This window comes from Trachinotus anak, unplaced genomic scaffold (genome assembly GCF_046630095.1).
Source record: "Trachinotus anak isolate AG129_WGS33_773 ecotype Australia unplaced genomic scaffold, CSIRO_AGI_Tana_v1 ptg000005l, whole genome shotgun sequence".
NCBI lineage: Eukaryota > Metazoa > Chordata > Actinopteri > Carangiformes > Carangidae > Trachinotus > Trachinotus anak.
Window position 1 is genome coordinate 21,164,261 of NW_027273856.1, and position 16,935 is coordinate 21,181,195.

Sequence of the window (16,935 nt, forward strand, 5' to 3'; positions counted from 1 at the left end):
CAACCATCCGTGAAGCACTTGAGAGAGAGGTTTTCTTTGGACAAGAGCAGACACAGAGCAGACCCTTGAGATGCCCGCTGGAGCCAAATGTGCAGTATGATTGCACACTTTGCATATCTAATCAGATAAATGTAAAAGGTACAGTAAATCCATTATCCCCAAGCAGCAGTAGGACGTTAGCACATCCCCAGCGGTGATACAGAGGCGCTCTGAAGCTCACAGCTCCAGGCAAGGAGCTGATTGTTCAAGAAATACATGACCCATCATGCAGGATTCCCAGCTCACTGTGATAAGAACCACATATGACTAAGGCCATCTGTTTGTGCACTAAAGTGAGGAGGTAATCTAGTAAACTGGAAGCGCAGCAGGCCATTCATCATTCCGGCTGTGTCTGGACGCTGTCAATCCACGGCAAATTGAATCGTTAAAGGAAGATGATTAACAGAGACAGAGAGACATGCCGCATTCTGACAGATGTGGTGAACCTCATGCTTGACATCGACAAAGCTTCTGAGGAGAAGGAATGCAGCAGGATGAAAGAATGTGCGGCCGGCTTCGAGGCCTTGAAAAATTCACGTGGATTCAAACATGTCTCTGACATTGAGAGGAAAATTCTTACAGAGTCCTCTTTTTGCAGTCTATTGTGCTTTTCTTTCCTCACAATGTGTTTATAATTTTTGTTTAATCTTAAATATTTTTACCTGCATGGAAGACTGCTGCAATAAATTGGCATTAACTGGATGGAGGGCGCTATTGTAAATGAATAGACGTTGTAAACACAGAACACAGTACAAAACATCCAGGGCACTGAAAAGAGGGGAAGCTACATTTTCCTTACACAGATACATTTATATACCCGACAATAGGAATCTTAAACAGGTCTGACTCGATGTATTTGCTGTGGGAAAGTGTGGACCCTGAGTCTTGTTTCAGTTCTTGTTGATGTGGGTGGCAAAAATGCACAATAATGTTAATAGTTGCTAAATAAAGAGACTGCATGTGGTGGAAATATATACAGGGTGCACAGACTATAACATTAAACCAAACATTGACAGAAGAGGGATGAAGTGTGGGCTGACTCGAGCATTCAAATTCAAACTGCCAATGAGTCACACTGAAGCTAAAACATCAATTTGAAAAAATATTGGTGATAATGGGTGATGATATTTTCAAGTTAAGTTAAGTTAGTTAAGTTTTGGTTGCTTTTAATTCGCCTAACTTTGTAGCAATGATGCAGTAAGGAGTGACGCTACCATGACGCACCGCAGTAATCAATTTAATCATTATACAAATAAAATGAAATGTATCCAATTTAGGGGGAAAATAAAACAATGACAATGTTTTCATTTAGCTGGATGTAATCAAATAAACGGGCGTGGCATGCACATAAATTAACATAAACCTTCACTATATACTGAATATGTTGAAATGCTGTGTTGCCATAATGATGTTTCAGTTTCCTAGCAACACTCTTCTTCTGTCGTCTTTCTTAATGGGAGCTGATCACTGCAGGACCAGGCAGCAAACCAGCCTGTGATTAAAATCAGACACTACATGGCACATCAGACAAAGGAAGGAAAACAACATGTGTGTTATGTTTTCCTGACAAAAAAAAAAACTCACTCTCCACCACCACCACTCCCCTGACAACATGTCAGCATGGCTTGCTGCACAAACTGAAGATCAGTATCATAAGTTTGGAAAGAAAACAGCTCTGTGAGTGGAGCTTATGAAGCGCTGCCTGACCTGCTGCTCCCACTGTCCTCCACTGTGGGTTTTGTATTTGCAAGTCCATGTTTTCATTTCCAGGTGAATCAAAGAAGTGTGACAGTTACGGGTTTTTAATGAAGGAACCTGATACCGTTGCTAAGCACGGTGCAGATGTCTAAAATGACTTGTCTTACGACCTTAGTCTTGCTCAATCAAATGCTATGTATGATCAGATATGAGATATTCCAGTTTCATGTCACATTCCAGAAACAGTTAAGCTAAAGGAAAAGTTAAACACTTCGGGTAAGATTCTTATGCGCTTTCTTGCCAGGAGTTAGATGAGAAGAATAACACTGTTCACATGACTGTAGGGTAGATATGTAGCTGGAGCCAGCAGCTGTTTATCTTAGCTTAGCATTATGGCTTAAAATTTATAGTTATCCTCCAGCAATTTTAAAACTCACCAATTCACACATTATATATGGCTGGTTAAACAAACAAACAAAATAACAAATGTAATGAAAAAAGGTGCCATTTTTCAGGGATTAGCGAACTTGATGCCATATACATTTGAGAGAAGTATCGACTTTCTCATCAAACTTTCAGCAGATAAAAAGCAAGTCCCAAAATATAAAACAATTACTTGGGGTGATATCTTGGTAACAACAGGGTAATGTCGTGGTAATTTCTTGGTAATAACAATGAAACAACAATGATTTTGTTTCTTATTTAATTTCTGGAATAGTGTTTCAAATGGAAAAAAACAGGAGGGTAATATTTTAACAGTAATAATGGAGTGATAGCATTAGCAGCATTAGCGTTTTCCAGCCCTGAATTTTCTTGTAAATGTGAGGGTACTATATTCATATTATCCTACAAGTAACCATGACAACATGAAACTAATATTACTTATTATTGTTAGAAAATTGCCATATTATCACTTCTTGATTCTCCTATTTTCAACATACTACCCCACATCGATCAATAGACTGAACACTAATATTATCCTGTTATTACTGTAATATCATAGGCAGAATAGCCTGTTACTCTGCTACAATGTTACTGCCCTTTTATTATCTTATGATATTTTTCAACATTACTGCCCTCTCTTTTTGCCCCATATTACCTTATTACAGAAATTAAACCCCAATATTACCATTTTCACATTCTTTGAATAAGGTATTACAAGGTTATTACCTCTGTAATCATCATTTCCAATATTAACCTCATGTTTCCAAAATATTACTGCCTTATAACTAAGATGAAATGTAGAGTGTTACTGCTACTGCTATTTGCAACGAATTAAAAAAAATCCCACAGCTTCACTTTTCCATCTCAAACCTTTGCAAAAGTACAGAAATATTTACAGATGTGAATGACTTTGTGTTAGTCCACCCAGTGACCACTGTGTCCCCTCAGGGGAAACCAACAAATTGCTCCACTTCCTGATTTCCATGGCAACCTCCATTTCCATCACAGTGTGATTTTGGATAGGAGACTCAGTTTCACCCAGTCTGCCATCTGTCTCTCCAATATGGAGGTTTGTTTTGTTTTGTTTTTTTCCAAAGGAAGAAGAAAAAGACAGCCTTTTAGGTAGAAGTAGAAGAGGAAAGGGGTTGGCAGAGCACCAAACAGATTCCTTCCACTTGTTTATGTAAATTATTCATGCTCTTGATGCATTATGCAGCCAGTATGAGACACATGCAAATCAAGCAGCACTGTTTCATGTTTTGTCTCCATGTAAGCAGGTAGTAATTTGGCATGGCCATAGTCATACTGAGTTCTGTCTAGCACCCATTCACAAGCTATTCTCGGCACTGAGCCCGACTGAGGCTTCATCTGAATGCAGAGATGAGGTTTGTTTTTTGTCTGTATATGGTTTGGCAAAATTATAGACATGTCTCTTATGCAACATTGAAGGTCATTAAAAAACTCCAGCTGCAGTTTGTAGCTGGTATCGTAGCATGAAAACTATTTGTTTGCTTGACTGTTGAATGAATGAAAAGTTGGACCAGATGTTTGAGGTAGAGAGAGGTCAGAAGTTAGAGAAACATAACAACCTCCTGTTTTCCATCTCTGGCAACCATGCACAGAGGAAATATAATGTACATAGAAATGTTCACACATTCACATACATTTCATTTTATTTATTTCCTTTCTGGAGACTACACCTTGACCAGCACACCTTGTCCTTCACACACTCCTTGTCCCTGCTGGAGAGAAATGAAATGGAGAAATGTGGCTGGCAATATAGCAACAGGCGACAATCTGGTTTCTTCTACCATGTGCCTTAAAGCAATAACCTCACACACTTTCATGCATATGTAGCCATCCTATACATTTCAGCAACATGGCAGAGTGAGACTCTGTCAGTCACCCAGTCTCAGTGCCTGCACTCCCTGACTCACAGACGCTGACGCATGTTCCAGATAAAGAAACTGTGCGAGGGCTCAGGGGTGTCCCACTGTGCAAAGTGCAAGAGTGCTGTCTCGAAGACCTTTGGAGCTTTTTGTGTACACTGTAAGTCTGCAGTCCTGCAGACTTTGCTTGAGGAAACAGTTACATTACATTCGGGATGAGCATGGCAGACCAGGCCCGATATCAAAACACATGGAGGTATCTGCCAAGAACAATTAAATGTTTTCAATCGTGTTTTAGTCTCATTTAATGAAGCAGTATGAAAATTGTATTGACTAAAAATCTGTCCAACTGACTGAATGAAATATTAAATAGGAGCCTCACTTGAGTTAGGCTCATTTGAGTACTGTGGTTATTTTAGTCTGGTTTTATTCAGGTCTTTTTCTCATGGATTTTTAGATTCTCATCACTGTTTGTTGTTGTTTTAGATGCAGATGAAGAGTGTCCATTTTATTTTTTTCCTAGCTAAAACTAATAGGTAGCTTATTGGTAAAAACTATGTAAAGCGATATAGAATGCAACATGCTATATACATGGCTGCAGTAAATTAATGTCTGAAGGTAAGATATTTTTAATGTAGGATCTAGTTTTGACAGTTCCTTCAGTTATATAGTTATATATATTTGGGGAAAAAAATACAATAACAATAATAACAATAATAATAATCATTCTTGCAGTCTTTCATTTACAACTTTTTTAAGTGATTGCCTCAATTTCATGATAACAAAATGGAATTTAAATAACTAATTATCACCTCAATTTGACAAATGTACACCAACAAATGGACCCTAATTAGTATTCCAGTCAGTGGTGTGAGGTCTCTCTCTTACTGTTCTAACAGAAGAACCTACAGTTTAAAGACAACACCAAGCCTTCCGGCATGAATTATCACCTCTGTTCAGGAAAAAAGTGAAGACAGCTCCAGGTCCCCAATTCATCACACTGTCTAAATACAATTGCACAGCCGGCCCTAGATCAAGCACACCATTTATTAACTTGAATCTCTTGGTGTCAGGCACAACACCTCATTCATCCAACCACTGAGCTGATCCCATGGGCCTTTTACTCCAAGACAAGTGGATAGATCCTCCTGTTCAGGACCTGTGGGTGTCTGGCACATATAAATTGCAACTGTTTTGGTTTGTTTTTTTTTTTTTTATATATATATATATATCTATGAGACCTCTTACTGCCTTTGCTTCCTCAGGGAGGCAGAGTAATCTTCCCTCTGTCCTTTGCCTTCAGACTGGCTAGGATTATTGAAGGGAGAGGAAGGCAGTAGGCTACAAATGAAAAAACATTTTACACAAGTCATGTTAAAATGAAATTTAATTAAATTTTCCATCTGTGTATGTTTTTTACAGTGCAGAAATGCTGTAGCATTTTATTATTCTTGGCAGGTGATTCCTTTATTCCGTAGTTAAAAACATCTTTTTATTCTTTTTATAAAACATTTAATAAACCCATGCACTTTGATATGCCCTAAGTGCATCATATTACTTTCAAACTACTGGCACACCAATCCCACATTAAAGTCACTACATAGATTTCTCTTCTTCTCCTCCTCCTCCTCTTCCTTCAGTTAATTGTTTCCCCTATACTGATGATTGCTTTTCACCTCAAAGTGTGCAATTACCGCTCCAAATGAAAAGGATTTTACATAAAGTTGGAGAAATCATGCCATTGGAAGTCTCTGGGGGAGCACTTTTATGTAAATAAATAAAAAATAAAAATACTCATTGATGTAACAAACAACAGGAGATGCATTTGTAAACACAGAGCACCTAAAGACATAAACGAACATTATGCAACTCCATTAGCAGCTAAAGCAGTTTTTTCCTTGGCAACTTGTTGGGGCATTTCTGCTTCAGATTGCATTTAATGGATCACTTATCTATCAAGTTCTACGTAAGCTTTGGGTGATGTTTCATAATGGTGGTAATGACAGCATCTTTCATTATATTAATTATTGTGAAGTGCTTTGTCCCAGCTCAATACAATAAGAAGGTGTTCGGCAGCAGTCAGTAAGCATGAAGCATGAAGGCACCGCAACATCAATTCCATATTGAACTCACAAAGTTTAATTTAATTTAAATGCATCTCAGACAACGTCTGATCGTTTCCCTTTAGCTACCGTATGCCCAGATGAGTTTTTTTTTTTTTTCAAATACTATCACCACAAAGACAAAAACATGCATCTTCCATTCCTATTAATTCAATTCCCTAGTCTCACTGGGCCATCCTTCACTGCTGACTCCACTGTGCTCCATCGTATTTCTTTCACCAGTCTGCCTCTCTAGAAGTGGACTCTGAGTCCCCAGCTCACTCCACCAGCAGTCATTTATACCCCAGTCTATTGTTGGAGCACACACACACACACACACACACACACAGACACACACATACACATGCTTACACATTTTGTTTACGGCCATAAACAAGCCTCACAACAAATGTCTCCTCCTTCCTTTCTCTCTCTGTCTCGTTTCTGTTTCCCGGGATCCAAAAGTGACAGATATAAATGGAAATGTCAGCAGTGGAGCAGCTACCGATCCTCAGAGCGGGATAATAGCCGATCTGCTGGGGATTTCCAAAGGGGACCTGTCTCTAACCCCCACATCCTCAATTACCAACCCACCAACAGGCCCCCAAATGGCCTCTGCAGTGCAAGGATGAGCTAAGAAAAAGGGCTCTGCAACTAAATATATAAATATATATTACATTCCATATGCTTCCATATGCAACCATCTATAATACAAAGCTGTAATAAAAAAAATCATGTTATCTTGAACTCACCTTTTCAGATGCAAACAAGCGTACGTGTAGACACCATGGATGCAGTTGGTAGTGGTCCTGGGGGAGCATACTGTAGCTGTACAGGTTTTGTTGGATATCCACTCCTGCACATGTACAGTATGTGTACGTATATGCTCATATACTGTTCTACAAAGCTGGAAGATCATACCAGGCATCCACGGACCAGTAGCGTGGGTGTAATGGTGTGATGCCTTTTCATTGAAGTTAGTGTAGCATTCACATAATGCGGTTTTTGTAAGTTAATGAACTGCTCCTATTTTTCAAAGGCAGTGACTTTCACATGAAGACATTACCAGAAAACACGTATTGTTCTGTGAAATATTGAATATATTAGGAGTGAACTTACTGCAGTATCATACATAAAGGATGCAGGAGACATTTTGGTGGAATTTTAATCTAATGATGCAGAGACCTTATTACACACACACACACACAATATGTTAACATATTTAAACACTAAATGATCCAAATCCCACTCACCTGAATACCTGGATACCAGATTTCTTATTCAAGTGAACGAGAAAGTGCTCTAAGACTTTTGGATCCCACTGTATACTGCACAAGACAAATCCAAGAGACTATGTTTTTGTTCTATAAAGGATCTGTGACTACCACTTATCTTCAGAGAGCAGTGTTTCCTCTGCTGCAGCTTCACAGATGCATCTGCTATGACAGTACGGTTCATTGTCACAGTTGCCAACATGTAACACTGATGAAACATTTTGGAGAATATGCTTCACTGTGATTGGATTAAAGAAGGCGCCTGTCAACATCTATCCCTACAATGAAAGCCTGTAGTCCTCTGTTTTGGAGGGAAGCTGCCAGCAGGTTAGAAGACAGTATTCCAACACTGGAATATCTTGCTCGTTGTTAATGAAGACTGCAGACGGAGAAGAGTGCGTGTGGCTGTGGTGCTCGTTTGTGTATTTTCGGCTCTTGTGTGAACACGGGCACCTTGTGTCACTGTGAATGTTGGAACGGTCTAATGAAGAGGAATTGTTCCTGTCTACTTGCATTAGCCCACACGCTGTAAAATGCGAGCTGTGAAATCCATCATATTGCAGGAGGTAATTATGCATAGATAATTGCATCATGTACAGAGCATTCCTACAAAAGCAAATAAATGCTTTTTTTTTTTTTTTTTTTTGGATATGACAGAAATACCTTGTTCTACAAGCTAGACATAACAGAGTGCAAGGTCCCCAAATCCATGAATTACAACCAGTAATTTTGAGGTTTAATGAGGAAAGAAGCTAACTGCATGCATGAAGTGTCCAGTGCTTTTAATACTGTATGGCATGTTAATTATTACTAGGAAACCACACATACCGTAACATGAAAGCACATAACCTAATTCAAAAGGGCAGCATGTGCAGAGGCTATAATGATTACAATGTTCATTAACTTAATTTGCCGTTAGCATGCTCACATTTGCTAATTGGCACTAAACAGAAAATATAAAGGATCAAAGAAATATTTTTATTTTTGCAGGTATATGGTCATTAAATGACATGATGGCACTAGAAGAAAAGTTAAGAGGCCACCAGTGTTATACAGTGTAGTGCACAGTGCAACAGAAGATATAAGTAAAAGGTTCTATTTGTCTTCGCCCAAAACATCCAATCTTACAGTGCAATATCCACTTGTACTGACTCAGCATCATTAATCCTTTTTACGATTTTTCACTTTTTTCTGTGTTTTAATTGAAGTGTTGATATCCATAAGAAGATATATTTGTGGATGTATTTTTACATCTCCTCTCTCAGACTTCTCTGTGGAGCTCTAGCGCTTCTGATTGGGTGGTTTTCTGAGTGATCGAATAAAAATATTGCAGATTTCAGATGAATGCTCACAGAAACCTAATCCTGCCAGGATGGACAGTGGGTCTGGGTGGGCCGGGCTTAGGGCATGGCTGAGGGTGATGACAGTTTCGTTGTGACATCACAAAGTCACAGATGTCCCGACGGCTCGTTTTAAGGCACAGTTTTTGAATATGGGCTGTGCATTGATACTTTCACAGTGTTAATGTAGCACTTACACCTGCTCTATAATCAAAGAAGACATGGAAATCTCACTTTATAAAATAAGGGACTTTTAACCAAACCACATTCAACCAAAACTGAAACATTTTCCTAACCTTAACCAGCCCAACCTAACAACAGATGGGACTGTGGAAGCAAACTCCAATCACTGGTATAGTTGTATACAGTTGTACACTTTTTTTTGCCAGCCCTCCACCTCAACCACATGCTTCCGTTATTAAATGGAACGCTTCATTAATTCATTCATTCACAAAACAATCAAAAAAAAATCATTGCCTCTGAATATAATTCAGCCAGCAATTAGATGTACTACAAAATGCACTTGCTGTTCCCCTGTAGCTTTATATAAATGTAGTTTCTAGGAGACAGGGTTGGAATGTGTGCACTAAATTTCATGGCAAGCCATCTAATTGTTGCTTAGATATTTGACTCAAAATCACAAATATAAACCTCATTGTGGCATTAATGGAAAGTGAGGGGATCACCAAAGTCACTGGGATGCATCCTCTGATGTCCATCAATACCTGTACAAAATGTCTTGGTCATACATCCAATAGTTATTGAGATATTTCAGCCTGGACCAGTGGTGAATCAAAGAACTGACAGACTGAGATTCCAGAAAGCCATAGCATTAGCAAAGCAAAAATATATTTGAATATGTTCAGAAAACAGTGAAAAAAGGCAGTTGGCTGCAGAAAAGTCAGAAAATGTAATATGCTAAATATGTGCAAAAAATAAAGGCACTTAGTGCCATGAGGAACACAGGATAGGGAAAAGTGCCAAAACTGAAATGTGCTGCAATTCAGAGCAACTGCAAACCCAGGCCTTCCCTGCCTTCTTAATGCATTTGGACAACACTTTTTTTGATGTTTTCTCTGTCTTTTATTGTTGTCTTTTGAACACCAAAGGTTATGAATTTTGTGGGAAGGAGCATGTTTGCTTATCCTTCAAGGCTTTTAACAAGGTTTGTGTTGTTGCTCATGTGAGCAGCCACAGAGGAATAACCACTGTGTGAAAATAAAGAGAAGCTAAACTGATATTAGGTTCAGACATCCAAAATAAGGCTAATTTGACAGACTTAATATTCTGAAAAGGAGATATTTGAAGACACATTATTTGGAGGATCAGACACCTACACTTGACAGCATAGTCTTGATGTAAATGCCATTTCCTCAGGTACTTTATATTCCCCGCACTGGGTTCTGCTGTGTCTTTTCTTTTTTGTTTCTCTGGAGAACAAATGTCCCATTTGTGTTTCTGAGGAGAACATTAAGTCAGATGCATCTTGGGTAATGCCAAGGGCCCTTTAACTTTCCAGGTTTGACATCATGAACAGATATTACAATTATAATGGAATTCTATAGTCTGGCAGACACATTTACCATCCTGACAGCTGAAAGCCCAGCTCAACATTTTGTGCTTCCTCGTAATCGATATTATGCCTCCCTGCTTTGCATAAAGTTAAAGCACAGCCGTTTAACTGGTCTAGTGGACCACTTTAAAATGTGTAAAATATCATCTACTTGTCCTCATTTCCTGCCTTTACATGGGTTAAACCGAACCACACATCATTCATTTCTAAAGACCACAGTTGTGAACATATTAAATAAAAATGACAATATCCCTGCAAGTAACACTTAAATTACTGTTGAGTTTTCCTGCATGATTCATGAGTCTTTGTTTTGTGCATTTTGGTTTTAGGGGAGATAAAGTAATGGCTTAAGCAAACAGTTTTTTACAGTGAATTTTACCCTAAGGATATTGCACTAATTCAGACTAATAAGACTAAAGTGCTTTATTCAGCCTGACATTGTGTTCATGGTAATGGATTTCCTGTAGGGCGAGGTCAGTAGCAGGTCCAGTGATGTTGGAAATATCTTTATTTAAGAATTGTTAGTCTGGTAAATCAACTTGTACAGCTGACCTCATCACTAGGGCTGCAACTAGAGAGGAAACTAATGACTGTTTTCATTATTGATTAATCAATTAATCATTGTGTCTGTGAACCCATATGCAAATGTAATATACGTACATACACTATACGGCCGAAAGTATTCGCTCACCTGCCTTGACTTGCATATGAATTTAAGTGACATCCCATTCTTAATCCATAGGGTTTGATATGTCGGTCCACCCTTTGCAGCTATAACAGCTTCAACTCTTCTGGGAAGGCTGTCCACAAGGTTCAGGAGTGTGTTTATGGGAATTTGTGACCATTCTTCCAGAAGCACATTTGTGAGGTCACACACTGATGTTGGACGAGAAGGCCTGGCTCACAGTCTCCGCTCTAATTCATCCCAAAGGTGTTCTATCGGGTTGAAGTCAGGACTCTGCAGGCCAGTCAAGTTCATTCACACCAAACTCTCTCAACCATGTTTTTATTGACCTTGCTTTGTGCACTGGTGCACAGTCATGTTAGAAGAAGAAGGGGCCAAATTTCCAAATTGTTGGAAAAAGTTGGGAGAATGGAATTGTCCAGAATCTCTTGGTATGCTGAAGAGTTCCTTTCCCTGGAAATAAGGGGCCAAGCCCAGCTCCTGAAAAACAACCCCACACCATAATCCCCCCTCCACCAAACTTTACACTTGGCACAATGCAGTCAGACAAGTACCGTTCCCCTGGCAACCGCCAAACCCAGACTCGCCCATCAGATTGCCAGATGGAGAAGCGCGATTCGTCACTCCAGAGAACGCATCTCCACTGCTCTAGAGTCCAGTGGCGGCGTATTTTACACCACTGCATCCGACGCTTTGCATTGCACTTGGTGATGTATGGCTTGGATGCAGCTGCTCGGCCATGGAAACCCATTCCATGAAGCTCTCAATGCACTGTTCTTGAGCTAATCTGAAGGCCACATGAAGTTTGGAGGTCTGTAGTGATTGACTCTGCAGAAAGTTGGCAACCTCTGCGGACTATGCGCCTCAGCATCCACTGATCCCGCTCCGTCAGTTTACGTGGCCTACCACCTCGTGGCTGAGTTGCTGTCGTTCCCAATCACTTCCACTTTGTTATAATACCACTGACAGTTGACTGTGGAATATTTAGGAGCGAGGACATTTCACGTCTGGACTTGTTGCACAGATGGCATCCTATCACAGTACCACGCTGGAATTCACTGAGCTCCTGAGAGCGACCCATTCTTTCACAAATGTTTGTAGAAACAGTCTGCATGCCATGATTTTATACACTTATATACTTTTGGCAATATAGTGTATGTCAAGCCCATACAAATATATATGTTAATAAGATAAGATAAGATAAGATAAGATAAGATAAGATAAGATAAGATCGCCTTTATTAGTCCCACAGTGGGGAAATTCACAGTGTTACAGCAGCAAAGTGGCAGTGCAGAGAACAGGAAAGCTGCAGAAACTGCAACAACAAATATTTAGAACGATAAATAATAACAATATAATAATGTACTAAATATATAGATACAAAAAATTACATATTTACAACAACAATAGCTAATGCATGAGGTTGTTACGGTGGTGAGTTGTCCGTTTCTGGTGTCTGTTTGTGTGTGTGTGTGTAATATAGGTGTGCTTATATTGGGGACATTATGTTTCATATCCATCCCAAAGCCTGTGAATATATATGGATACTATAAACAGTGGATTCAAAAAGTATGAAACCAATTTACATTACATTTACATTTAGTCATTTAGCAGACGCTTTTTTCCAAAGCGACTTACAGAAAGGGGAACAATCAAGGTTAAGTGCGATAAGAAGTGTTAGCGCAGCAATAAGTGCTAGTGACGATTCTTTAAGTGTGGATTTGCTATGTAGTGCGAGGAGAGAAGGTGCTCCCTGAAGAGCTGGGTCTTCAGGAGTCTTTTAAAGGTAGAGAGGGACGGCCCTGCTCTGGTAGGAAGTGGTAGTGCATTCCACCAACAGGGGACAACGTGAGAGAAGAGTTTGGATTGCCTTGGACGGATGGGTGGCAGAGCCAGGCGTCGTTCGTTAGAGGAGCGCAGCGGTCGCGAGGAAGCATATTCCTGTACCAGGGCGTTCAGGTAGGTAGGTGCAGTACCAGAGACAACTTTGTAGGCAAGCATTAGAGATTTGAACTTAATGCGGGCTGCAACAGGTAGCCAGTGGAGCTCGATGAGCAGCGGGGTGACATGTGACCTTTTGGGTTGGTTGTAGACCAGGCACGCTGCTGTGTTCTGGATCATGCGAAGTGGTTGCACTGAGCGGGCTGGGAGGCCCGTCAGGAGGGCATTACAGTAGTCTAGTTTTGAGATGACCACAGCTTGTGTCAGGAGTTCGGTAGTGTGTTGAGTTAGGTAAGGTCTGATTTTTCTGATGTTCCCAGAATGAGAAGATAGACATGCTTAAAATTAATGAGAAGTTTTTTTTTTAAATATATAAAATAGCCTGGTAGCTTGCTAGCACTGGAAGAAGATGACAACTTCATTCCTCCAACTGATTGAGATACAATCAGTTATAGCTCCAAATCAGACAACATCGAGGAAGGAAGGAGGAAATCTCAGATGTCGGTGTCAGCTCAGAGGTCTGTAACCAGGGAGTGCTGATGAAGCATTACAGTAAACTTCATTTATACTACTATGTTAGGAGGTTGCACCATAAACTGAAGACTTGAGTAGGCTATTCCTTTAAGAACTGAGAGAATAGTCCTTATTCTGATGCTCAGCCATTCAGACCCCACTGGATTTTCAGAAAAATGCATCGTCACAAAACTAAAATGAGAGCTGTTTTTCTGAGCTAATGAAACGCTGATATATTGCAGATGTACGTTTTCCACAGAACATCAGCAATTAGCTGTTTGGCATCAGCTGTTTCAATTATGCTACACAATCACTTGCTTTTTCACCAGCTGCGCAGCTACCAGCTGACTACTCATATCCAATCATACTCAGAAGACTGGAAAACTCCCCTCCCCCTCTCCTCTCACCTCTGCATGTTGCATCTCTATGGAGCTCCACCACAGTCCTTTGCATCCACAGCGGCTGGAAAGTGAAGTTTCAGCTCATCATCGTGGATGACAACCCCATAACCCCAATTTCCTCGTACCTCATGCAACCCCTCACCACTCACCAAGTCCTCATGATGGGTCGCCACATGCCTTTCCTGAGAGAATCCACAGCACTGAGTAATTAAAATCTCCTTGTGGAGTCGGTAGGGAGCAAAGTGAAGAGCAGTTCGAATGAGTCAGCTCTATCTTTTCTAAGCTGAAATACTGAAGAAATGAGGATGGAACTTAAGAGGACACTGAGGTGCAAGCAAAAACTAAAAACAGGAGGAGCACAGTAGATGGGAGCATAGCATCTGCTTCCATTATGACTAAAAGATTATGATTTGAAAAAAAAAACGATTTTACAAATGGGTTATAGCTCATTTGGAAACAGATATAGTAGAAATATGAAATACAAATTATATTGATATTGAGCTTTTTCCTTTGACGACGACAGTAGAATACTAAAAACTTAAATTGGATGGTCACTCTAATCCCCTCAGTGCTGAAACCAGCTCTGGCTCTCCACAGGGCTTTGATTGCCGGTTGTAAAGCATAACAATATCAGGCAGGGGCAAAATGTTCAATGGAGATTAAAGTTGTGTTTGTGTGAGCGTGTGTGTGTGAAGAAACCCAAGTCTCACAATAACAATAAACACCCCAACTCTATCATACCTTCTTTCACTCAGCCCACACACACACACACACACGCAACACACACATCAGCAATTCAATCAAGCACTATTCAGGCAGAAAGCTATTTGGGTTGTCAGATGTAAAAGGTGAAATCCTGATCTGTAGTATTGCTGCTATAAGTGCAATAAAAGTGCAAGTCTGCCAGCTATTGACCTGAGAAGTTTCATCACTTTAATGTGTCTAACTACACAGAACTATAAATCAAATCAACTTTAATAAACCCACAGGTCAAAAAACAACCAACTTTTGAGAGAAATAATGAAAGAAATCATGAAAAATAAAAGAGGCTTACAAAAAGATATCACCCAGATGAAACTTTAATGAGGGAATTGTTTCAGTTTCTGTTGCTACAATATCCCCTTTGTCTTCAATTGTCTTGCATTGACTAAACACAGACATTATGGAGTCTCCTTTGTCTTTTTTCTTCATTACGTTGCTTGGCAGGAAATTGCAGGTCAACACAAAATGAAACAAGAAATGTCAAGCTTTTTGTTTACTGGAACACAACTTTAATATGATTGTGTTAAATTCTCTCTAGATTTTTTTTGTGGACTCTGTGAGCCAAGCTGGACCACTTTTCCAAATTTCATTATCATTTAAATGAGCCTGCTTGATTCAGTGTATTGCACCCATCTTTAACGCCGATAGTTTCTTAAACAGAGCTGTCTCTCTTATTTTTCTGCTTTACTTTGATCATATCTCATCATCTTTGCTGTGTCTCCATCTCTGCACTGTAATTTTTTTTTTTTTTTTTACTCTTTGAAGAAACACATATTCTTTTAATCAGCACAGAGAAGTTGCTATGGCCTTGAGAATTTTTACAGTCGGTCAAAGGACGAATTGAAGACATTTTGAGGATTCAGGTGCTGGAACTTTTTCTGACAAGAAAAGTGTATTTTCTTGGACAAACAAATCTATATTCTCCATCATAGAAGTTCCTCTCCTCAGTCCCGCCCCAGATATCTGCACTCATCTCCCTCAGCACTCTGTCAACACCATAAGTCTATAAGGTCTCGATCACAATCCAGGCCAGAAATACTGCAATTGGGTGAGAGAAAAATAGAAAAGACAAAAGGAGGAGAAATAGACTGTTTGCTCTGAGAACAGCAAACAGAGAAGAGAGGGTTGGAAAGGTAGCAGGTAATGTGCATGCTTCAGTTTCTTTGTGCCTGTATCATTTTCTGGCTGTCTGAGCCTCGTCCCCTTCATAGCATACTGCTGAGAGCATTCAGGTGCCACTGAGCTGTGAAGTGCGCCATAATTCCTTTTCAGAGGTGATTGGAACCTCAATTCCTGAAGAGCCACATCTGCAAGGCTTCTACCTGCAGACACAAAAGTGACAATGGACATTTTCCACTCACTAGCTCGCGAGACAGTCCCACCCCCCCACCCCCACCCCCTTTTTCCTTTCCAAGTGAGTCCCAGGTTTGAGATAAAATGCCTCTGATGTGATGCTTTTTGATGCACTCTTAAATTTTTTCCTCGGGGGGAAACAATAGTCAGGATTTATGCTGTCACATGTTGAATCAACCAGCAAATTGCTTTTAACTTTTCAGCAAATGACAGAAAAAGGATGAAACCCCTTTCCAGCAAAACTTGACAATGTCCCTCAGCAAGTACCGGAAAGTGTGTTAAAACATTTCCTCTCCTGCAGAGGGGCCTTTGAGGAGGAGAAGCTGATCAATTTAGAGACTGTTTCAAACCAGAGGACGAACAAATACCTTGGGTATTACAGTAGAATAGGCCTTTCTTGTGATGTATGCCAACATTATCTTTTGCTGAGTATTGATGGATCCAGCCTTTGTCTATTCAAGTGGCAGGGCTGACACTTCATTTTCAGCTTTACATCCAAGCACCCATTCAAAAGGAGGGTGTTAGACTTTGTCAGAATTCACTCTATGCTTGCATAGGCTTTCTTTCTGATACAAGGAGGAGCCAGGGCCATAAATCGTAATGCAGTAAAGGTACAAGTGCAAGGGGACTGAGAGAGAGAGAAAAAGGGGATGTGAGGAGAACAAAGAGCAAGGGACAGGGAGGGAAAAAAAGAGAAGGAGACAGAAGGAACATTGAATTCTCACTGAAGCATATTATGAGTGAAATGGAGGGGTGGCTGTAAATTACAGGTAATTTGTGTCATGAGTTGGAGGATTTAAATCACTGGAATCAATGTCAAGGAGGAGAGAAACGATATTGCACCTAGTCAACATTACAAAGCAGAGGAGAATAGGGGTGCCGTTAATGGATGGGTGGAGACGCTGAGTTAAAAGAGCGAGA

At 40.0% G+C, this 16,935-nt stretch overlaps 2 long non-coding RNA genes across 2 annotated transcripts in view; both read right to left on the minus strand.

Annotated features, from left to right (window-relative positions):
• Positions 1 to 5,474: 5,474 nt before the first annotated feature.
• Positions 5,475 to 8,195, minus strand: LOC139621265 (uncharacterized). Its single transcript, XR_011690973.1, has 3 exons — positions 7,426 to 8,195; positions 6,925 to 7,028; positions 5,475 to 6,481 (listed from the first exon to the last, which is right to left on the minus strand). It is a non-coding gene; the product is annotated as an uncharacterized lncRNA (long non-coding RNA).
• Positions 8,196 to 14,715: 6,520 nt separating this feature from the next.
• The window catches only part of LOC139621266 (uncharacterized), a 54,016-nt gene continuing 51,796 nt past the window's right edge, over positions 14,716 to 16,935 (minus strand). Inside the window, exon 4 of the long non-coding RNA XR_011690974.1 lies at positions 14,716 to 15,983. This is a non-coding gene — a long non-coding RNA (uncharacterized lncRNA). The remainder of the gene's footprint in view (positions 15,984 to 16,935) is intronic.